General features: G+C 41.8%; 1 protein-coding gene across 1 annotated transcript in view; it reads left to right on the top strand.

Moving 5' to 3' along the window:
* The first annotated feature begins 7,894 nt into the window (after positions 1–7,894).
* Positions 7,895–24,044, top strand: part of ZZZ3 (zinc finger ZZ-type containing 3) — a 60,868-nt gene continuing 44,718 nt past the window's right edge. Inside the window, 1 exon segment of the mRNA XM_075711119.1 lies at positions 7,895–7,924. The gene's annotated coding sequence lies outside the window, so the exon portion shown is untranslated.

Genomic DNA, 24,044 nt, shown 5'->3' with positions numbered 1-24,044 from the left:
TGAAGTACATGCTAAACCAAGATGTCCTGGTTACCATGGTAATACATTGCTTCCCCCCCCGCCCCTTCCCCCGGGTGTCTGTCAAAATGCCAAACCCAAACTAACAGAGATGCACCACTTGCTCATGCTGTGAATGCATGGTTCTTTCCACCTCTTTAGGACCAGAAGTAAGATTACATAGAGATTTTCAGCTGTAAGAAAAGAAATGCACTCATACCTGCCAAAATGCTAATTGATTGGCAGCTATTAATTCAGTTAGACAATATTTTCAACTAAATTTCTAGTCTAGTACTGAGGTTTTTATATTTAGGCTGGTTTTACAATTTAACTGTAGAAGCAAGAAATAAAGACATTGATTTAGCTATGAACTCTTCACTGGTGTCCCATCTTCTGAATAATTTTCAGTGAGGGAAATGTACTCTCCCTTACCTTGTTTGTTTGTTTGTAGTATAATTAATTTGCTTTCCAGCCAAGCAGGGTAGTGGAGGTAATTTGTCTCTTAAACTACATCTGTAGCAGTCTGAACTTCATGCGTGACTTTGACTTTGCACAGTCAAGTGCAGAGGCTAGTCTTCCTGGGCTCTTTCTGTAGAGACTGAAAAAGATACAGGTAAGGGGGGGCACTTTCTGGGCTTCTGCTCCGCAAGCCTCCCGGGAGATGTTAAGCTTCTGATCACACTGTTAACCTAAATCTGAAAAGTGCCTACCCTCCACTCTGGGTTTGAGCCCTGAACGGGATCTCTCCTTTTTAAACTGTCAGTGGTGTTGGCGTCCACTCCTGTGTGATGGCAATTACGTTTAATTAAAAATTCAGTCTTTTATATCTTCTGTGAGAGGGCCCTAATCACAGGCTAAGCTTGTCTTTAAAAAACTTTTGTTTGAGGAAAATGTGCCTAAAGGCTAGGCAGGAATGTGCCAGGTCTTATTTGGGGGGGTTTAGACACCTACCTCTTTCTGGAAAACTTCTCATCTGTGTTTTTTTGGTTTACATTGAACATACTACATGCTGTTCAGTTTGAGTGACAACAGAGCCCTTTATTGTGGTCTAGGACTTGAACGGATATGCAAGGTAGCCGAAACAGTAACAGGGATATTCCATGACCTGATGCATCTTTATGTAGGTTGTACATAATTGAAAGTATTCGTGCAGAACCACTAACACCTGAGAGTGCTCCATACATGTAACAAAGGGAAGTTTCTGAAGGAGAGGGGGAAGATAAAAGTGATTTGTTTGGATAGGAGTTCCTAACCTCTTAAGGGGTAAAACTCTTAGAGTTAAGCTAACTAACTCTTGAAGTCAGTGCTGATGTGAACACTCCAGTAAGGTAACTCTTAATACAGACTTCAGTTTTTCAGTAGCCTTAGGCAAAAACACCTGTGCCCATGCAGGTCCAGCTCCCAGTCTAATCCCATTTAGCCAAAACTTCCCTGTCTCACATAAGTGAAATCTCCCAGAACCAGGAATTCTCTGCACTGTTGTTTTCTTGAAGCCTGAGTCAAAGTGTATAAACTAGAATAACAACATTCTCAAAGTAACTGAAATAAAGCAAATAATAAAACAAATACACTTGCTTGAAATCTTTTAGACACCAGTATTTCAGTTTTGAAATATAAAACCTCACTCTTGAACATTAAAAAGTAAGAAGTAGAATACATTCTGAAAAACAAGAAGCTTCCTTCTTGGTATACTGCTTTTATGTTTAATGAGTTTCAATCGAATATTTTTTTTAAATAATGCATGACAGTCTAGCTATCATTTCATATCTACCTGACTTTGAAGCCTCTACTGAAATTAGAAAAAGCCGTATAAATGGGAATACCTCATGAGCGAGGAGTGGTTATACATTGTACTGAATATAGCCTAATGAATTTAATTATTAAAAATAAGTATCAGATCTACTCAACTGCAACTTTTTAGACCAGTTTGGGTTAGACTGCCCCTACTTCAAATATACAGGCATAAAATGGAAATCAACTAATAATTCCTAAATGTGTTTAACATTTGTAATTGGCAACTTGCTTTTTCAACATCTTTTGGTAACCAAAGTCAACTCTGGAGTAGTCTGTGTGGGTTACAAGACTCCTAAATTCTGTAATGTATGCATCCTTTATCAATGACTGGAGATCATTCTGTTTAATAAATAGCTATAACTTTGATTGCCCCCCACCTTGCTCCCACACACAAAAAAAAGTGTCATAAAAACAGGCATTCTAAAATTATGGCTGGAGCGGATTTATTTTGAGAAGATACTAGACCAGATGACCACTTATAGTCCTGTGTCATTTACCACAATTGCATTTTTTTTCAATTACGATTTTAGTAATTTTTTATTACTAATTTTGACATGCTGACATCCGTAACTACTGTAAAGTCTTTGTCCAAGTAGTATTTGAAGTAATGGAAATATTATTAAAAACATGCATTTTGTTACTATATTACTGAATTGATAATATTGAAAATTTTAATAAACGTTGTGGTAAAAAGCCTGTACAGTCTCTGATGTAAACTGGCTACTGAAGCCACACCTAAATGAGTCAGTAGGGTATGTCTTCAGGCAGAATTTTTTTTTTTTTTTTAAAGTTTAGACACAAACTAATTTTTTGTTTATTTAAAGCATTTTGCTTCAGGTAAAACCACTGAAAATGCTTTTTTGTTGATGATGATCTTAAGGGAAATCTAGCCTTTCTCATATTTGTTCTTTACATATTGTAGCATGAATGAAGGGGGAAAAAAAAAGAAAAAAATAGGGCTCTCCAGGGGATACAGCAGGCAGAACTGAGCAGCAAACAGAGGACCTATAACAAAGAAAACGTGAAGTGATTTTGTGTAAGTCTGCATATTTAAGCAGAAAATGGTCTTAAAACTGGGTTGGCTTTTTTTTTTTTAGTTCAACAAAAACTTCCCTTGTATATCTTTATTTTCTGTAACTGTTGTTGGAATTTTCTTCTCAAGAATGCAAATGCCTTTTGTTTTCTTTCAGAAATATGTAAATACAAAATCCCAAAGGCCACCTATAAAGTACCTACAAACAAAATTATTGAGATGGTAAAGTAATTAGTGCAGAGGCTTCCGAGTCTTGCGCTGAGCCAGCTCGCATCCAGTCCAGGACAGTTTATTAGGTTTGGGCCATACTGTGGAAGCTGACCCTATGGAACCTACACTGGCTTTAGGAAGTCTCTCCGCTCTTGTCCAGGGCTTACGGTGCAGCCACCCGAGTAATTCCACACAACTAGCCGGTCTGCCCTTCAGTCAGAACAAGTAAGCTTGAGCTGAACTCTGGAGATGAACTCAGCTATAATCTTCCTCGTCCCGCATGCCCTTTTTAAGAGCCAGCGTAGATCTAGAGCTGTAGCCAAGAGCATAAGCCCTGGCTGAACTGCAGTGCTGGGCAGCAAGCAGTAAGAGCTTGCTCATGTTCTTGGGGCATGGTGTGAAGATACCAGAGCAGCTGTCGCAGAACTAACCTCGGTGTCCTGAGGGTCAACTTCTCCATTGTGCTGAATTGTGAAGAGTGAACTTCGTTAATCTTTTGCCAGAAAAAAATATTTAATTTGCATTAATAATCATAGAATCATAGAATCATTTAGGTTGGAAAAGACCTTTAAGATCATCCAGTCCAACCATTAACCTACACTACCAAGTCCACACTAAGCCAATCAAGGGTAGACTAGACTAAACCATGTCCCAGAGTGCCGCATCTACCCGTTTTTTGAACACTTCCAGGGATGGTGACTCCACCACCTCTCTGGGCAGCCTGTTCCAATGCTTGACCACCCTTTCCATGAAGAAATTTTTCCTAATTTCCAACCTAAACCTCCCCTGGTGCAGCTTAAGCCCATTTCCTCTCGTCCTATCGCTAGCTACGTGGGAGAAGAGCCCAACACCCACCTCACTACAACCTCCTTTCAGGTAGTTGTAGAGAGCGATAAGGTCTCCCCTCAGTCTCCTCGTCTCCAGGCTAAACAACCCCAGTTCCCTCAGCCGCTCCTCATAAGGCCTGTGCTCCAGACCCTTCACCAGCTTCGTTGCCCTTCTCTGGACACGCTCCAGCACCTCAATGTCCTTCTTGTACTGAGGGGCCCAAAACTGGACACCGTATTCCAGGTGCAGCCTCACCAGCGCTGAGTACAATAGAATAATAGAAGCAATTAAACTATTTTAATGGATTGAGATAGGTAGAAACAGCAATGCTGCCACTGAAAGCATGAGGCACGTAACAGCCTCATGAAAGCTGGACCTTGGGGTCCTAGGCCGTTCTCTGTGCGCAAACACGAGTGGAGGTTTCAGTGACATGGAGGGATGTAAAACATCTCGGCTCCTGATTTTGTAGGAAGTACTTTTTTGGGGGAGTGGGGCGATAAGAGTATTTTTTTTAGCTTGTCCCATTGTAATGTGCTGAAAAGCTGTCATTAACACCATTTTCCCTTCATCAGCACAGTTGGGTTGTTTTGTTTGTTTTTACTAGCAACATCGATGAGGCCAGAGAAATTGTTATGGCCCTATACATGAGTAATATGGCTGTGGGTAATAAAGGCAGCTACCAGTTACTGGTACAAGATAGATGCTGTAGCACAGAGGAAGCTGCAGCCACAAGACTTAGGGATGTGATGTAGTTTGGGTAAGGTATATGAGGAGCAAGGGAGACTTGACTGGAAGTGGAAATGTGTTGGAGAAAAGCAGTGTGGTGCTGCTAGGGAGGAGCACATTCCTTTATATCTAGGAATTACTTAAAAGCTGCTATAGGATACAGTGAGGAAGGGGCTGCAGGCTAGCATGAGTGGATAAAAAAAGAGATTTTGAACTGTGGACAACAAAGTGGATGCAAAGCCCCAGCCAGCCAGCTTAAAGGGAAGCAGGTTTCTCCAGGTTTAAATGTAAATTCTCTTGGGCGGAGGTCTTAGTAAACCTGCTTGATCTCAGTCCTTACTACACATGGACTGCTTTTTTTCTTCTTTGCACGTTGTTAATTTTCCCCTGGAAGGTTAGCTGAGCCAAACTACCCTGTAGATACACAATGGCTGGATTCAATCCAGGGAAAAGTAGGGGGCACGTAGAGGTGGGGCAAGAGCCTCGGGAGTATCCCTTTCATTAGCAGCAGCCATTACCTGAAACATCACACCATTACCAGCAGTTGCTCTTTGTTATCAGCCCATCACTAGACATTATTGCTTCTTAGGCGAGGTGGCAGAACATATTTATTAAGTCCTCAGTGAATTCAAGGCAAGTCCTGGTGCAGGGTGTGGTTAGACAATATAGTTCGACTGGTTTAATCCTGTTGCCAAAAAGTTGCCGCTGCCAAAAGAGGATTGTCTCGTCCTTCCCCTCTACTGGCAAACTCTCTCACCCCCGTCTCACATGCTGGCTCTCATCTGTCTCCACAGTGAGCCAACGCCGCTTATTCTCCAGCTGAAAACTAACCCAGCAGAAACTGTTCCAGTTTCTTGGCGTTTTGGAAAGTCTGGCTGGTTTTCCACGTGTATAGATGGGCACCAGAGTGGGCAGTGGGAAAGACTGTGGGCAGGGGAGATGGGGGGGAAAGGGTGCTGCCTCGTGTGCCAGCAGGCCATCAGCCTAGGTCAGCTCTGTTGCTCAACTGCACCTTTAAACGGCCATGGGAATTTGGAAAAAAAATCAAAACCCAAAAAACCCAATCGATTTTGCACTGAAGCAGCTGAGAAGAACCCTGTGTTCCACTGTGAAAGCACCAACGCTTGCCTGAAATGCAGCAGTGTCTTCAGGCACTGCAGCTGTTTAGCTAAGTGAACGCATTTCTAAATGGATTGCAATTTTAGTGCTTACAGGTGCTCCTGCAGTAACGCAAAAGGCACCCTTCCTCTTTCAGATTCGGGCACGCAGGCAGAAGACTGCATGAGAACGGTGGCATAGATTCAAGAAAAAAATTTCCTTCTCTCTCTTGTGGGATTTCGGTTGTTTTGAATCTGATCACAGGAGACAACGTCCAAGTCGGCAAGACACAGGGAAAAGCGAGAACCGCTGGGGAAAGTGGAAAAGCTACTGAAGTTTTTCTGCAGACTCGGGCATTGCAGAACGAGTGTCTATATGACTAGACTTGCAATTAGGGCAACTAGGATTTTATTAAATCTGCTTTCTTTACAAAAGTATCAATCAGTAGCTGCTGTCAGTAACTACTTTTAAAAGCAACTGAAAATATTCTTCAGTACTGAGTCTTCTGTTACAGAAAGCTGTTTTAGCTTAGGCTTTTCTAGCAATTTGGAAAGCCTTTAATTGTTCTTAATGGAAAGGTTCTTGAATTTCATAAGCCCTTAACAGAAAACTTGAGCCTTTTTGTGTTTCTTGGCTACAGGAGGCTCTTCCAGATGTGTTACAACTGTGGTATATCGGGGGAAAAAAAACCCCAAACCCAAACAATTAGAGGTTACAAGGATAGTAAGAGCTAGACGGTAGTTCCTCTCCCTCTGTAGGAGTGCAGAGGTAAATAATCTCCTGCTGGAGCAGGCTGCGGGTGTTGAACAGTAACGCTGGGTGATGAGATACGCGTTAGCAGAGAACCAGACGGCACCAAAAAGAAGGACTTTGGAAGCGCGGCTACTTAATTCTCAGTCACCGTCTAGAGGGCTGGAGTGCCGCACGGTGCCTGCTCCCGAGGAGGAACGGGCGAGGAGCGCTCAAATCGCTGGGGAGCCGCGAAGGGACGAGCCCGGCTCTCGGGGCGCGGAGGCGGCCGCGGGCGCTTCCAGGGGCAGGAACGGCCCGGTGCCAGGCGGGCAGGGGCCGCCCCTCGCCCGGCCGCGCCGCAGCCAAGCTGCAGGCACCCGGCGCTGGCCGCCTGCTGCGGCTGCGGGCGGCGGCGCGGCTGGGCGCCAGGGCGGCCCGCCGGAGGGGGCGGCAGGCGGCACGGCCGCCGCGCCGGGAGCACCCACAGCCGCCGGCTGCCGCTTCGGGCCGCGCCGCCCTCCTCCTCCTCCTCCTCCTCCTCCTCGTCCCTCGGGGCGCCCCGCCAAGCACCTGCCCCAGCGCGGGGGGGGGGGCAAGTCCCGTCCCTCCCCCGCCGCCCCGCAGGCCCGGCCCTCCCCCCGGGGCATGCCGGAGCGCGGCGCCGCTCGGCCCCCACCCCCGCCCCGGGGCAGCGGGGCCGCCCCCCGGCCCTTGGCCACGGCCGCGGGCAGGCCGGGCCGGCCGCCTCCGCCCTCTGCCAGCAGGCGGAGCTGCAGGGAGCGGGTCCCCGCCGCAGCGGCTGGAGGGGGAGGGGAAGGAAGCGGAAGGAGCCGCCGCCGCCGCGCCGAGGGGAGCAGGCGCTGTGCGGAGCCGCCGCCGCCGCCTGGTGCGGGCAGCACGGAGGGAGCTCAGCCGCGGACGGGGGCTGCGCGGGGCCGGCGGCGCCGGGGAGCGGGCGCCAGGTGAGGGCGCGGGCCCGGCCCCGGGGGAAGGGGGGGGACCCGGATGGTGCCGAGTTCGGAACCCGCGAGGGGAGGGGGAAGGAGGAGGAGGAGGAGGCGGAGGGAATGAGAGGGGGGAAGCCCCCACGTGACCAGCGCGTGCGGGGAGGAGGTGGCGGCTCGCGCGCCCCGTTCGAATCAGCTGGCCCGCAGCGGCGCCGCCTGCGCGTGCGCGGCGGCCCCGCCCCCCCCCCCCCGGCGTTACGTGTGCCGACGTGTGTCCACGTGTGTCCGTGCGCGCGCCCGGCCTGGCACGGCGGGGCCGGGGGGGGGGGGACGGACACGTGCGCGGCGCCGCGGCCGCCATGTTGGGGCTGAGCCGAGCGCGGGCGGTGCGCGTGCGCGCGCGGGGCCGGGCCGGGTCGCGGGGCGGGGTGGCGCGTGCGGGGGGGGGGGTGGCTGAGGGGGGAGGAGGAGGAGGAGGAGGAGGAAATCTCGCGAGGTCGCGCGGCCCCTGCGGGAGCGGGCCGGCTGCGGGATGGCGGCGCAGCGCTGGGCGTGCTGGGTAATGGTAACGGGGGCCCGGGGGGCGGGGACCCTGGGACCAGCCTCCGCCCCGCCATCGTGCCCCGGGCCACACGGGGAGCGGGGCGGGGTTGGGCGCCCCGGGGAAGCGCGACTGGCTCCGCTCCGCTCCCTCCTCCCCCCCGCCCCGGCCCGGCCCCGCCTCACCTCAGATCACCTCACGCCTGCCCCTCGCAGTGCCCGGGCCGCGCCGCGGCACCCAGCCCCCCCACCCCCCCCCCCACGGCCCCGGCTCTCCCTCTCCGGAGGAGCGCAGGCTGCGGCGTCGCGGCCCGTCGCTCGCTCCGCGCTTCTCCCCCCCGCTGCCGCCGCACCGCCTCTGCCCTCGGTCCGGGGCCCTCCCTCCAGCCGCGGGTGCCGGGCTTGCGGGCGGCGTGCCCGGCCCAGCCCGCCGGGGCGCCCCCGGGCTGCCCCCCGCTGTCGTGCCCTATCGCCTGCCGGACAGCGGTCCCGACTTCACGGCGCTGAGTTGGCCGTGCCTCTGGCTGCTCCAGCGCTGCTCTGGCAGCTCCCAGCCCGGGTTAACATCCAGAGGTCCTGTGGCCCTTCCTCGGCCAGCGTGCAGCCCTGGCCCTGCCCTTGCCCCCACCAGCACGAAGTGGTGGTTTTGCTGTCCCGGCTTGCTGGCCGCACCTGACCCGTGCTCTTGCTTCTGTACTCAATTCAGGTTTCTGCTCGTGAACCCAGACTGCTCCTACCCTGTAGGAACGCTGATGTTTAAGGATGCAGGGATCCGCAAAGAGATATTTAACATCACAAATATGCTCTCTCTTGACGCGATGTCGTATGTCCCATTATACCCCAAACTTGTAAAATACATTTCTGTTTTTCTCTTGTGTTAGGAAAAATAATTCCAGTAGTATCCAGGCGTCCCAGCTCAGCAGTATCCCCTTTGTCTCCTAGTCCTGATCTCTCTTAAGGGAGAGCATATGGTTCGGCTTCTTCCTTATGGTGTCTTGTATTCCGTCGCTGATTATCCAGGCACGCTGGCAGGTTTTGTAGTATTGGAGTATAACCCTGCATTTTACTAATACGGTTTTAGGCTGCCACAGAGATGACACTACATTTTTGTAAAAGAATATGTTCTTTAGGCTTTGAAGTTCCAAGCTTTATTTTGGAAATATGTTTGCGGTTATTATTAAACAAATTGCAGTAGCTCTGCAGTGGTTGTACATGTATTTGCATGCTTTCCATTGATATTGTCGTTATTACTGTACTAATAACATAGCGATCGTTTACTGAGGAATAACATAGTGATCGTTTACTGAGGCTTTTAAGGTGAAGCTCTAAGAGTACTCTGTGTTTCATACTAAATATTAGCTTGTGCAGCCTTTTGAGAATACGCTTTTTGGGTGTATTTTTGACCTGTAGTTAGATGTTATGCCTCCCCCTCCCCAGCTGCTACAAGGACTGGTGATCCAGTAGGGAGTGGTAGATTTGGGGTTGGCAAAATTCGATCCTTTTCATAAGCAATATAACTTTTCAGAAAACAAGTTGACAAGTTACTGTTGCAGTCAGTTTTCAAGTGTTTTTTACTGTACTGTCTTTCAGATTAATAGTATTAGTTTTTGCTTAATCAGAAGTGGAAAAAGTTTATTTCAGAAAAAAAAGATGGGGTGTGTTAAACAGTAGGGGAGAAAATTGCAGTTCTTTTAAAGTAAAGAGTATGTGGTAAAATGTTCAAGAAAATAGCTATCAGGTGAAATTTTCACCTAATTGAAGTCACTCATGAAACTCCCCTTGCCTTAGAAGGGGTTAGCAGTTAGTAATTTGCTTTCTTATGTGACTTCTAGCAAGTCATTCAGAACCTGAACAACTTTGGTTGCAGGCTTTCTCCAGCACTGTCATGCTTATTTCATAAACGCATTTTATGTCTTGAATTTATAGTAAGATTTTTTGTGAAGGACTGTTACACAGTACAGCTGCATGGGTCAGTAAGGAGCAGCGGTTATGACCTTAAATTGAAATACTGTTGATAATTTATGTGTCTAGTTATTTAGTCCAATATAAGTAGTTGTTGCAATTCTCAGTTATACCACTGTTAACTGAAACGATTTTTCCTTTGCATTGCATACTCCAACTGTATAATTATGAAGAGACAGGCTGTATTAAATAGCTTAGTAACTAAGTCATGAAGTCAAATCATATGTTTTGTCTCATAATTTTTAACATTTCTGGAAAAAGAGAAAGAGCAAGTAGGATTTTTGAGCTCAGTGTTATTACAGTTATTAATGTGCAAAAACCCCCTAGATCTCTTATTTCACAGAATTTGGGAACTTATCCTAGTATGGGCTTCTGTTCTACAGCTGAACAGCACATGACTGCTCTGATACTTATCAGTGCTTCTAACATACTTATGTAGTGAGATTCCAGTCTGCTCTCCGTAGTCTCATACAGAATGAAGGCTTTACTCTCCCAGTATTTCCAAGAGACTTACAGATTTTTTTTGTTTCTGGTTCTTCCAGACCATTCTAGGTACTTTGATTAGGCTGACTTCTGGTCAGTAAGGGTTGTCTGGTTGATACAAGGTGGAAAGACTTTTACTCTGACCTTCTACCAACTTGTTGGATAAGGGAAATAAGAACTATTTTCTTAATGTTTCTAAAAGTACTCGGCAAGTTGGAACAGAAGTCTTTGCAGCCTGCCCTACTTCCAGTTGTGGGTTTTTTCTTGTTTTTTAAATTAGTCTTTCACATTTGAAAAGCTCTCTCTAAAGTCTTTAGGGCTAATCTAATGGGGTTTGCTTTGTTTTGGTTTTCCCCAAAATGGAAGTCTTTCCATTGTGTGGGAACTGATGATACAGGTCTCTCCGGTCATAAAGAACCAGATTTGCAAGGGAGAACTTATTTTTCAAGTATTCAGCACTTGCTTATATCCGTAGATTTACATTGTACTCACAGTTCTAGAAATGCAGTATTGTAAGACCTATTGTTCCCTTTCTTTAGGGATAGTGTAAATGTACTTAGGCTATTCCAGACAGATATTTGTAGGACTTGTCCTTAAAAACCTTGAACAAGAAGAGTTCTACCACCTCTGTAGGCGGGAGTGAAGTTGCAGAAAGTGAGAAACTTTCTCACTTCTGTAGTGAGGAGGGTTTTGTTTTTGGTTTCCAAATTAAGTGTTCTTTCTTTGCTGGAAATCAAGCTGCTGATCATAAGAACTTCCTTCTGGTAAACTTTACATTAAACACTTAATGGTATATTGTTCTAGTTTTAAGAACATTGTAAATATGGTTTCTGCTTCAAAAACTTCTTTGGATGCAGAAGAACTGTCATGAGAGTTTATTTTAGTTTTGTGAAAACCTTTTTCTGTTTGAGTAATTTGTAAAACACACTTCAGAAATGCAGAGCTGAACACTAAATAGTGTGTTCTCTTTCTTACTGGACACTGGTTTTCCTAACAAAAAGACTTTTAGAAAGATTCTCTGATTAAGTGCAGCTTTGTAATCAAAATATTCTGTTTTGGTTTTGTCGTGTAGTAGGTTGATAATTTGTGCAGCTTGTGTTCAAAATTTGTGTATTAGTTAACAGTTTGCATTTAACTACTTTCCCTTATACAGACAATTTGTCATGTAAGAGTTTGTTATAGCTTCAGACAAAAAGCCTAGTAGCCTAACTTACAATAACTGTTCTTTAAAGTTACTTTAACGTTTTGATGGTTATAATGAATTCGGTTAAACATAGAAATACGGAAAGGTCAGCTAGTCCAGTCCTCTGCCCTTTGGAAGTGTACCGAGGTAATTTCCTGTGATGATGAAGTTCCTCTTTGTGTTGCTGGTTTCAGCAGCTCATCACCCAATGGTTAAAGTTTTACCCGATACTCAGTTTAAATATTTTTGCTTCGCATTAGGCTGATTGCCTTGTGTCTTGTTGCTTCAGAAAACGATTGATTCTCTTTGTAGCAATTTTATCTACTAGACGGCCATTAGCTGCTCTCCATTCTTTCTGGTCTATTGAACTTCATCATAGGACATAAGAATATGAGTGTTGCCAAGACAGACAATTTGATTGTCCAAGATTTTAAAGTTTGTTTTTTTTTTTTTTTACTAGTTCAGATTTAAATACAGTATTTAAACGCAAATATTTGTTTTGATTAGTGGGTGCACATGTGCCAGACAAACTAGTGGTAAGAAGGGTAAAAGCTTACCTTTTAGAACATACATCAGTAGTAGAGCAGTGGGATTTTGTCAGTCTCTTACAGCTTTGTCATGAGAAATACCTGATTTGTGTCCCTAAAATGTAGTGATTTGCACTTTGTTTAAAACACTGAGAAAATGTAAAAGTCAGAAAGGAAATGAGTGTTCTTGAGAGTTTGCCTTTTGGTACATAAATGATAACATCCTGGTTTTTGTTTTATTGGAGGGGTGTGTGTGTGTATATATGTACATAAGATCTGAATTTTTCAGAGCTAGTGATTTTTTTTTTTCTGAATTGAAGTGTCTCTGTAGTATCTCTAGTATAGTATAGGAAAGGAAAACAGGGATATAGCCCAAATTCAAAATTGGAGGAGCTATGCATCTGGGTTACTGTGCCACATACAAATATATTAAAGGGGAAGGAGAGTGGTATATTTGTATTTGAAAGATGCTCTGCCTGTACAGTCATGTTGAAGTTAGGAGTTTCATCTCCACAGTTAAAGATTCTAGAAACACCAAAAATAGATACTGTTAAGAAGATTTGCAGTGCTGCTTAGTTACTTATTAATTAAATGCTTTAAGGACATTACAGATTGAAGGCATGGATTGAGTAGAATTGTGCAGGTGTATTTTCTGAATTTAATCCTGTTTAGTCTTTCAGTTTGTGACCTGGATGGTAGAACAAAGCAGATTTACTAACTGCCTGGACAGTACAAATCTGGGAGGGAATACAAGCATTAGAGTGTGAAATGGTCTTGACAAATTGGATGAATGACCTGAACTATATGGGATGCAGTTCAGTAAAGAGAAACACAAAATAATATGTTTGGGTAGTAGCAATAAACTTAAATATGAGAAACAACTGGCTGGGCGACAGTTCTGCAAATAAGCAGCTGTATCACAAAATGAACACAAAGGAGTCATGACGGTTCTCTAAAAAAACAAGAGTCATACTGGGATATATGAACAGGATTGTTGTTGCGTGTAAGGTATTAAATTCTTTTGCAGTGCTCAGCGTAAGGCCTCAGGTGATGCACTGTCTCCATTTTTGTTACTCTCCTTCAAACAGATTTGGACCAATTGAAGAATATTTAGAGAAGAGTTGTAATAATGACCCTGAAGGAAAGACTGAAAGAGTTGTGCTTGTTTAGTTTATAGCAGAGATGGGGAGACATAATAATAGGCTTCAAATATGGTAAAGATTGCTACAGAGAAGAATGTAATAAACTCTTCTCCCTAGATAGGGTAACAAATAATGGTCCTAAAGAGCACAAAAGGAGATTTTGACATTAGGAAAAGCTTTCCAGCTCTATGGATAGATAATCGCAGGGTTAAATAGCTGAGGGGGGTAATGGGATAGCTATTGCTGAAAGTGCTCTAGAAAAGGTTAAATAACTTCCTTTTAGAGGTGATTTGGGTATAGTCGGTCTGTCCTTGGCACAGGAGGTAGGATGACGTGTCAGCATGAGATCTCTCCACATTTTTATGATTTTTGTAATTTTGCTGGCCATGTTTTAAAAAAATGAAACAAAACTTCATGGTGGAGCAAAAATATTGGTGATGTGACAGTTTGTAAGATTTAGTTCAAAAAAATAATCAAATGTATTCATTAAAGGGTTTTTTATAAAGCATTTATTAAAGGCTTCTGTAATGTAATATTGAAAATAACTTTAATAGAGTCTTCATTGTAGATTTAATATCTTTGACTTACCTTTATGTGTTTTTTATGATCCAGTAGAAAGAAACTGAGCTAGAGTCAAAGTCTTTCAGAAGACGTCGTTGAAGAGAAGCAAAGTTCAAAAGATTAAGTCTAGGGAGCCAGGGAATCAGGTGCATTGCAGGCTCTGAAACAGAGCAAATTGTGCAACATCACGCCTTCTTTCTATAAAATAGAGATAACAGTTATTGTCTGAGAGAGGTATTTTGAGGGATAATCATCACTTACAAAGTATCTTCAGGTTCCTGAAGGGTTTGTTATATAAATATGTTATTTAAAATTGGTTTGTGTTCCATGAATTAGAAATAGATTTCAGTCTTCCATGCCCATTGCTGTGCAATAGTCACAATATGGAAAAGCCTGAATAGAAGTGTATCCTTTCTACTACATATACTAGTTTTAAACAAAATTTCTCCTTTGAGATTTTTTTTTTAGGTGATTTAAAAATATTTAATTAAATTGGAAGAACTAACCTTGACACAAATGAGTTTTTAAAGCTTTTCAGGGTTAAAAGCACTGGAAAATTTGATAAACCTGTGTTTTGAACCAAATTCAGTTCAATGAATTAGTCTGCACTTTTTCTATTCAAAATCAACTGCCGACTTTCCATGTGACCTTGTTCAAGCTTTTCTGATTTTTGAAATTTGACAAAGCTGCCTTGAGCTTAATGATGAATGAAGGATAGGCTCTGTGTCACATATGTATGTGCTCTGTAATTAGGAAAAGGGTTAAAGTGAAACAAATTCTGTCACATTCTCAATGTTTGAAAAGAGTGTAGAGGATTTAGATAAAACAATGCTTTCAGTCTATTACTGCCTAATTGTAATTAGGCTTTTAGGGCATTTTTCCGTCTCACCAATGATATGGATTAAACTTCATATATACTTCAACTTCACAGGGTATCATCATGCTGTTTGTTGTAATTGATGGGATATTGGTCACTAAACCATTGAGAAACAAAGTGTTGGTAACTGACATGGCACTGGCTTTAGATCCTGATGCAATGTTTGCTTACATATAGTTGCAGATGCAGCAGGACATGGTGGAAGTTAATTCTAACGGTTTCGTATACTTTATTTCAGTTAAATAAATGTGATCTCAAAGCTGTTAATGAGAATCCTATTTCTCAAAATCAATAAAGGAAGAATGCAAACACTGTTCGCTGTATTAGAATGATGTCAGAAAAGGAATTTGTTCCTTTCCTCAAATATTTTAAGTCTTCCAGGGATTTTCCTTTTATGTATAACTGCAGTACAGAGGCTTTTTTGTAGAGTATTATAAAGGGGTCACAGTATCTCATGCAGTAAGGGCACAAAGGCTTAACTCTTAGGCGGAGGCAGATGCACCTATTCCCTAAGCTCCACCTGAAGAGCTGTTACTGAGAAGAAATTGTCAGACAGAACTGTCTGAAAAAGGCTGTTTTAACCTGGAGTTTGGAGAAGCATTTCTTGCAGAGTGGACTGGGGGAGTGTATAGACAGTGACTAACTGAAAGACTTGGAGTGGGAATCTATTAACGTTACAACAGATGCTGGGGTTTGTTTGTTTTTTTTTTCTGTTTCCAAATGTATACATTTTCTTTGGCAACTTTAAAAATTGTATTTTATTAATCGTTCTAAAGTTAGAATATATTGGTACATGTTTTTTGTTCCACCTACTATCTTCTTTTCGTTTACTTGCGCTTTCTCTATACATGTCTCTGAAAGTCAGAGTATAACTAGCGGCGAGTTTTACTGTTTAGGTATACATTTTTATATTGCTTTTGTTAGTACCTACTTTGCCTAAATTGTCACTTGAAAAGATTTGACAATGTTTCTGTGCTTTGCTATGCTGCCACCACTATTCTTTGGGTGTTTCCTCAAAAGCTAGGCTTCAGGAAGAATGTAGCTAACCAGATGTTCTCAGTTCTTTTCAATCCTCAGTCTGCAACTTTTCTGTATTTTTTTAAATTTATTTTGCCCTGGAAAAAGGCAAAATAGAAAGCCACTACAGCTTTTTTTTTTAAAAAAAAAAAAACAACTAGTTTTCTATTTTTAGCAGAATCATGGTGTTTATTGTGTCAGTTTTCTGGAAATTCTGCTATATCCAGTGCGTTGCAAAACAATGCAGAAAGGCTGAAAAAAATCGTTATTCACAGTATCATTGTGGAGGCTGCAGCAATGCAATTACTTTTCATGTATGCTTGCGTAGTTTTAAATCCATCTGTGAGGAAGTGGTTTCTAACAGAACAAAGTGTAGTTATCTTGTTTCTCTTCGGTGAGGTCAGCTGAGAATTTCTCTGGATCATACAATTGGGAATCCACTGATCCTTTGTTAAGAGGATTCCTAAGATACTTCAGATGGAAAAGGTTCTTCACGTAGCTGCCATCTCACAGCCAGTGCTGAAAAGGACAATGAGAAGCATATAGTCTTTGTATGATGTCCTAGTGCAAATAAAGCTTCCCCTCCTCACCCCTCTGCCCCAAAGTGAAGTCTTGTCTTTTTCACATTTCTTTTCCTACTTTACAGTTAATTTCAAGACTTCTTAGATACTAAGTCTTATCTTTGTAGTTCTGGACATGTCATTTGAAGGTCTTAGTTGTTGTTGAACCAAAGAGAATTTTGCAAATCCTCAAGAATCCTCTGTATGTTATTCTCATAAATGGATTGCTTTGTGGAGTACAGTTTGCTGTTGGGACCATTCAAATTATCCAAATGTGTAAGTGTAAAGGAACGGATTTCTTGATGTTAAAGGCTAGATGGTCTTTTGTTGTTGTTTTATGACTACCCCTCAAAAACCCCACACCAACAACATAGGTAATTAATTTCTTGTTAATATTTGTGAATTTCAGTTATGTCACTCATGATCTGAAAATATCCCCGGTTAATTACAGCCCAGAAGTGGTTTTATTGAAACTTCCTGTATTGCATGAAGGGTTATTTTTTTTCTCCTACTGAAATTCTGAATGTAGAGAGGGAATCTTTTGCAGGGATATGGAGGTAAAGGCAGGCCAGTTAATGTCATTTTATCCTGTGTGACTCATGTCTCATTGATTTTCCACTTGAGAGGTAACTCCGGTGATCAGACCTTTGCGTCCTGCTTTTAGGGTACAGCTCATAATTGAATTTAGTTGCAGTTAGATCAACTGCCTTTTTAAAAAACTCGTTAGATTGTTGTATGTCTGTATTTACTTGGCCCAAGAAATTCTTCCAGAGAAACCATCCCAAAAGGTTAGGAGATTCTCCATGAGAAACAGGAGAGCTCTGGATAGGCTTACTGTTTAATATTCTTGGTACCATTTTCAGTTTTGATTCATGTGTCACTATAGCTTTGTTATATGACTTGTACGAAATAATCATGTGGACGTTTCTTCTCATCCTATCTGTTCTGTCAGTAGGCCTGATCTGCAGAAGTGGCATGAGCTAGAATTTAAGCTCTGTTTGTTTGTCTTCCCTTAAATGTGTCCTTTACTATGTGTGGGCTATAGTTACAGCTTCCCTAGTTGGTTAGCTCTTGCTACTGCTTTGAAACAAAAGTTTGCCTTTCTTACACTTAGAAATTAACTTCTGTTGAAGTCTGGACAACTGTTTCTTTTTGACCTTCACTGACTGCATTTTCTGTAATGAGAAGATGTCAAAAAGAGCCCAAGGGTTTGAATCAGTAACAAATCAGAATATAGAAGGTCTATTTCTTTTTTTTTTCTCTGATGCCTTTTTTGTGCCTCAGGTTCTGTCAGTGAAGACTTGCATCAACTGGATTTCAGTTAAATTTTCAATAGAGTTTTAACAGTTTTATATTCGAGTGAACAGTAAAACAGAATGAAAATAAAGTAAAACACATGATGCTCTGACCCCTGCTTTGCAGAAGCAGACATGAAGAGTGTTTCCCCCAAGGAGTTCACAATTCTAGTATACTGTAGGGTATAGCTGGACAGTACAGATAGATGGAAACAGTACGATGGTTGAATTATTTCCTGTGCATCAGTTAGAAAATATTTTTATCCTCATCATGGAAGATGCGAGTTGCAAGTTAAAAGAAGCAACTGTGCTTCTTAGGCTTACAAAGCATAAGGGAGAGCCTGAGAGTAAGGCTTCACATTACAGCTAACCTGATCCAACAGCTATCTGTCACCAAAATACATAGTTGTGACCCTGCTTTCCACTGGCACCTGTGCTCATTTGACCATTACAGTAAGCCTGTTCAGGGAGCTAAACCAGCAGAAAAATAATGGCTCTTTTGTAGGGGTTTGTATTTTCTAAATCAGCTCATTGTGAGATCGGATTGAATACTACAGCAAATGCATGGGAAAAATCAGGATGATGGCGCCTGAGAGTTACAGGGGAGTGGGATTGCTCCTTTTTGTAGATTAAATCACTTAACAGTAAAATGAAACCTCACCTGGGAAGTCTTGTTGCAAAATTAGAGAATGATTGAAGGCTCACCAGAGTGTGAATCGACCCTTTTGATAAGGAGTGAGATGATAGATGGGTGTGGCTTGCTTTGCTGTGTTAGAAAGCGGCAGGGGAAGGGGTGCCTTGGCCAAAGCAATAAACTAAGGAAAAGCTCTTTGGAGAAGTATCTAAATGCATATGAGTGGAGCAGGGGGTGAGAAGAGAGCATGGCAGTAATTAGGAGGCAAAATGACGAGATCCTCATCAGAGTTACCCGCTTGGGGTAACAGTGGAAACCTTCCTAAATCAAGCCAACTGCTGAAAGAGGGTTCCGTCGCTCAAGGCGGCGGTTGCCACTGGACCTTCGTAACCTCCCTTGTCGGTGAACGTGCAGCCTCCAACACAGGCTCCTGCACTGGCACAACACACTTCTAATCATGATTCTGCTAACTCACGCATGGATTTACAGTTTTTATTTCCTCGGTGGCCGTTTGAATACATAGACATAGTAGAGTTGCTCTTTGTCACCACTAAGAGTGATTAAGAAGATGTTTTTAATGTTTTCCTCAACTAAGCAAGGATAATGCAAACTGTATGCGTGCAGAAGTCCAGAAAGCAAGTAGTGCCCGCCTTAGCTGGCACACAATTTAAGAGGGGGATTTTCAGTCAAAGTAAGCAGGTGTTTCAAATGTTAGGAGATGGTCAGTTGTTAATTGTGATCAAATACTTGTAGTGATATTTTAGTAACATTATTACAGTGACTGCAGAAAAAAACCCCTCTACTCTGATAATAGTCTGGAGATTAATCTGATGATCTAATCTCTTGATTTCACCACTGTCTTGAGTCAGAGTTGTAGAAGGATCTCACAAAACTGAGCAAATGGGTGATAAAATAGAAGCAGAGATTTATTTTCAGAAATGTGAAGTAATGCATGAGAATAAAACAACTTTATGCAAAAAAACCCAACCTTGACTTTAAATCAGCTATTACTGCTTAGCAAAGTGTGTGATAGACATTTCTGTGAAAACATCAACTCGGTTTTCACTAGCTGTCAAAAGAAGTAAATAGTGTTGAGTATTATTAGAAAGGGGTCATAACATGAAACATTACTATTCTATGGTAAAAATCCATGACATACATAGGGCATGCGTTGAATATGATTATCCCACACTGATCTATGTGCTAGACTTAGTACAGAAAAAGGCAACAAGAATAATCAAAGGTTTGGGATAGCTTCTCTATGCGGAACACTAAGGAGATAAGCCAAATAAAATATCCATTAATTCTGGGAGTGTGCAGCAAAGGTATGTCCTCAGCTCTGCCATGCCATACATGGCCACTGTATTTCAGTACTTCCTTTGTTTCCAGATACAGTGAAACTAATTTTTAAAGGTATGGGGTTTTTCCTCTATTTTTTTTCTCCTGTTATCAAGAAAGGAATGTGTTTAATTACTTCTTGCCCTAGGAGAGATAATATATCATTGAGTTCTGAGGGCTTTGTATATTCAAGATACAGCGAAGGCTGCTTAGGGGCTATATTCTTACTGTATTTATTTTTCTTCTTTTATGGCTACAGCATTAGGCTGTGGGTAGTAGAGTTCATAACTGAATAATTTCATATTTTATACAGAAATTTTAGATGTTCTCTAAGAAAGCTGACAATCAGTTATTTTTTGATAATATTTTAAAAAAGGTTAAGCAGTTTTATGGATGGCATGTAAATTACATTTGTCAAGTTAATTCTTACTTAATACTTGATGTCAGCTCTTCAGAGGTGCTAAGTAAGGAATAAGCACAGCACTTGGTTTGACGTAGCACTGTTAAATTTCTTAGAATAGTTTGAAAAAACTGTGCCTTAGAAAGGGTCAGTAAGGCTTTTTTAGGAAATCGCTGTCAAACTGTAAATGATTTATTATTAAAAAAAGCTATGTAGAGTCTTCTGCTTGATATCCTTACTCTATAAATGCAAATGTGCATATGACTGTCAAAGTGAATGAATGTGATTTCTAACTTTGTAACTGCTTTTATTGATTGTTTTCAAATTCATACTATAAAGAGTCCAAACTGTATCTATGGCAAACTCAGAAAGCTACTGGTCAAATTGGTTTTGGTCTTGTAAGAAGTAAGCATTTGGAGTAATCGGATCTCTATAACTGAATGCTTCAGAGGGATAAAAATCAGGAAAAAATCAGGAAAAAAACATTTTACATTATATTTGTGTAAGTCAATATTTAAGTCCGTAGTAAATAACTTAGCCACTTAGTCTAAGCTTTATCTAATTTCTTAAAATTAGACGTTTTTTAAATGTGTTGTCAGTTGATTCAGTGTGGGCGATCTGGTGTGCATTTCAGAGGCAAAGCCCATGCCTGTGGAGAGCGAAAACTTAACTGCAAGTGCAGATTTCGTACTGCTGTGATGGGTTAGCCATTTAGGAAACTGTCTGAACTCTGGCAATCTGCTCATGTTTGCTTAGGATAGGTATGGAAACTATATAATTCACACTCTCTGACCCAGCTTCTGGCAGCTCCTTCCTGTAGCCTGAATCTGTGATAAAATATGCTGAAGGTAGATGGTAGCTCTCTTTTCCTTTGTTCTTGTGCTTTGAGAAATTCTCTAGTGGCTGAACCTGGAACTTGAATAGCCTTTTTATGTTTCTCCAGTCCTTTCACCTGCTGTTACAGGGTAATTGCAAGGAATGGTAGGATGTGCATCTCCCGTTTTATTTTTGGAAATTATTATTATTAAGAATTTTAGATACCATAGCCAGATGTATTTTTATATAAAAGGTTAAATGCTCTAATTGTTATTTTATTAAAATGTGGTCGTAGCTTGCACTGTATTATTGAATTAATAACTGATGAAGTATAAAATCAGTGCAATATTACTGTAGTCGTGAGTCCTATCATCTTGAGACAAAGGCTGAAATTCAGAGCTGTCAGAAATTACTTCGGTTTCAGAAAATTAAAATGAGAAAAGGCAAGATGCTATTTAAAATCTTGAAGTCTCATATGTTCTATTAGGGTAGATTGAAAACATATACCTAGGTTACTAGTACTAATGTGTATCCATTTGAAACATCCATGACATTGTAGTTGAAAAGTCATACTTCGTTTATGCAGTAGCTTTCTATCATTGATAATACCATGGATCTTTTTTTTTTTTTTTTTTTCTTTATTCCTGGAAAAATGTATGTAGGCAAAGTCCTAAAAAGTGAAGCAGAAGAAGGAGCTCTGACTAAAATGCAAAAATTTTATTCTGCCAATAAAATACAATTGGAAGCAGAGTAAAGAGAAAGAGTTAAAACTGAAGTTGCTGGGAGAGTTGCATTGGATATCTAACCTTGCAGCCTTTCCTTTTTGCCAGGTTATGGGTCTTTATACCTATTTGTAAAAATGAAAAATTAGAATTCTCTTTCATAAATCCATCAGTGGGATAGCTTGAATGCTCAAAATTTATGGGCGCTCAAGGGAAGACAGGGAAAATTCATGGAAGAGAAATCCGTTTAAGTTTAGTAAATCGATAGAAATCACACATGACTTAAGAGAACCCTGAGCTAAAATAGTTGGAAACTGGAAAGGTATTGTATACAGTTGCTCTTCCCTAGCCATCTGCTCATGGCTGCTGTTGGAGACAAAGTACTGACTGCATAGACCTTTGGTCTGACTCAGTGTGAGGAAAGAGGTTTGAAATGAATAACATTTATAATAATTGATTTGCTTTTAAAGTGAATGAGGAATAAGTTTTGAAAATGGATGGTCAATTAACATACAAAGGGAATTGAGTGTATATGTGCATAGGTGACAGGTATGTTCGTGTGCTTAGGTGGTAATAGGCAAGTCCCTTTTGCTCTGTAGGTGTAGTGCAGCATCAATACCTGGAGCATGGAACATATTTAGAAAGTGCTTGATAAAGTATTCAGCAAGTGGGAAGGCGTAATAGAATCAGAATGAATTTTTCACTTTGTAGGCAGTCTTTCATTTTATGTATGAACAGTGAGCATAATTTTGAAAGTAAATTGTCTCATGTAGATGCAGGAAATCATAAACTAAGTATTGCAAAACAAAACAACTGAAGAACAATCATAGTCAAAGCAGAATACCTGGGTATTCCTTATATCACAAAGTTGAGTAAAGGAAGCAAAAAGAAAAGCGTACAGAGGGCAAACTGTAATTGCATTTCAGCAATGTGTTGACAGGTTAATGGTGGGCTTAGAGTAACAGTGTAAAAATCTCAGAAATGCTTAGAAATGCATTTTAGATCTGTAAAATATGTATATTCAACAAGTTAATAAGATACCTGGAGAAAAAACAGCTGATGCGTAGTTGTACTGTGTGAAAAGTTTTACTTTTCTGGCTGAATCTTTTGAGATAATTAATTTGTGACTTTTAAAGATTAAAAAAGTGTGAATCAGACCGGTCTGAGTTTTTACTGTGCCAAGGGCTGTAGAAACTGCAAAACTGATGAGCAAGCCTGCATCTAGGTGAAAAACATAAGTAGAGCGAGCCTAAAGATTATTTATCAGTGGTCACAAGAAAAGCAAAGACCTGTAGTTAGGTCGGGGAAAAAAAAATACTCCTCTTCTGGGTTTTCTGCAGGGTGATAATGGCATTTATGCCGAAGTGTTCAAATGAAAAAATGTTCATAGTGAGAAAGTAAGCATTAACGGAAAGGCTGAGATTTTAAATGTAAATGCAGGCCAAACAGAACTTTCTTTGTATTTCCAGTTAGTACTGTAAGCATAGGCAAGGCAGAACACAGAAAACCCAGGAAATTAAATGCAGTGTATTGTTTATCAGTGAGTGTACCGGCCTACAAAGACTTTCTGAGCAGAGCAAGAGAAGAAAGCAAAATAGCAGTCAAGCAAAACAAAATTACACATGATGCAATCGTAGTCCTATTTGAAATATTAGAATAAAAAAGGAAAATAGACTACCATTGTACTGTTAAATCAAGGAAATTCTGGCCCGCTTTTTCCAATCTGGAAGTGGTTGGATGTAGACAGAAGCAGCCAAAGTAATGTACTGGTTGAACTGGACCACTCTTAAAATAAAGTTTGGGTTTTTTTAAATCAAGGCCTCTATTACCAGTAGGTATGCTGTAATTAAAAGGAAAAGGTATGCGATAATGTTCATATTGAAAGGGTTTTTTTCTGTGCCTGCAGACAGGACAGCAATCAAAGTGGCAGGTCGTTGTTACTTTAAGAGCTTTTAAAAAATGCAGTTGCTAATGCACTTAAAACACCTTCATTACTTGCCAGTTGAAACTTCAGGAATCCAAGTAGACTGAAATATGCATAACGGTCTTTCACTCGGAACACTTAAATACAGACTGAACAAAGAATGAGAACATCAAACTATAGAGGGGTATGAAACTTCTCTGCTTAGCAGGCTGAAGTGTCAGTTGCAAAGCAGAATTTGGAAACCATCTAAGAATAAGTTGTGAGACATTGTTTGTAAGTGCTGATATCTGCTGTTCTGTCAGGATGCCCAAGCACTGGGAGGAAATTTCTGTCTGCCTTCAAGTACTCCTGGGGAGACAGGCTCGTTCTCTGTGTAGATGATGCTGACATCCAGCTCACAGAACAGGAATGTGCTCAAAACTGCTTTGAAAGACTATCTGCAAAGGCAAAGCTGTCGTGTATGGCTAAATCTAGCTAGCAGTTGTGCTGTGTATTAGACCAAACAGCAAAAAGAGACAACGAAAATAACATCCTGTATGGAAGACTGGAACAAAAAGTAGGGATGGGTCTTTTTGCCACAATTCGCTATTTTGAGAACTGCAACAGTGTTGAGGTTCTAGCATAGGGGTGAAACATTTCAACAGCTGTAGTATCTCAGGCTGTTTCTGCAGAAAATAGATGTTTCTCTGCTTGCTGTG

The sequence above is a fragment of the Pelecanus crispus genome, chromosome 5 (assembly GCF_030463565.1).
Source record: "Pelecanus crispus isolate bPelCri1 chromosome 5, bPelCri1.pri, whole genome shotgun sequence".
NCBI lineage: Eukaryota > Metazoa > Chordata > Aves > Pelecaniformes > Pelecanidae > Pelecanus > Pelecanus crispus.
The sequence above is the reverse complement of the archived record's forward strand: the minus strand, read 5'-3'. Positions and strand labels throughout refer to the sequence as shown.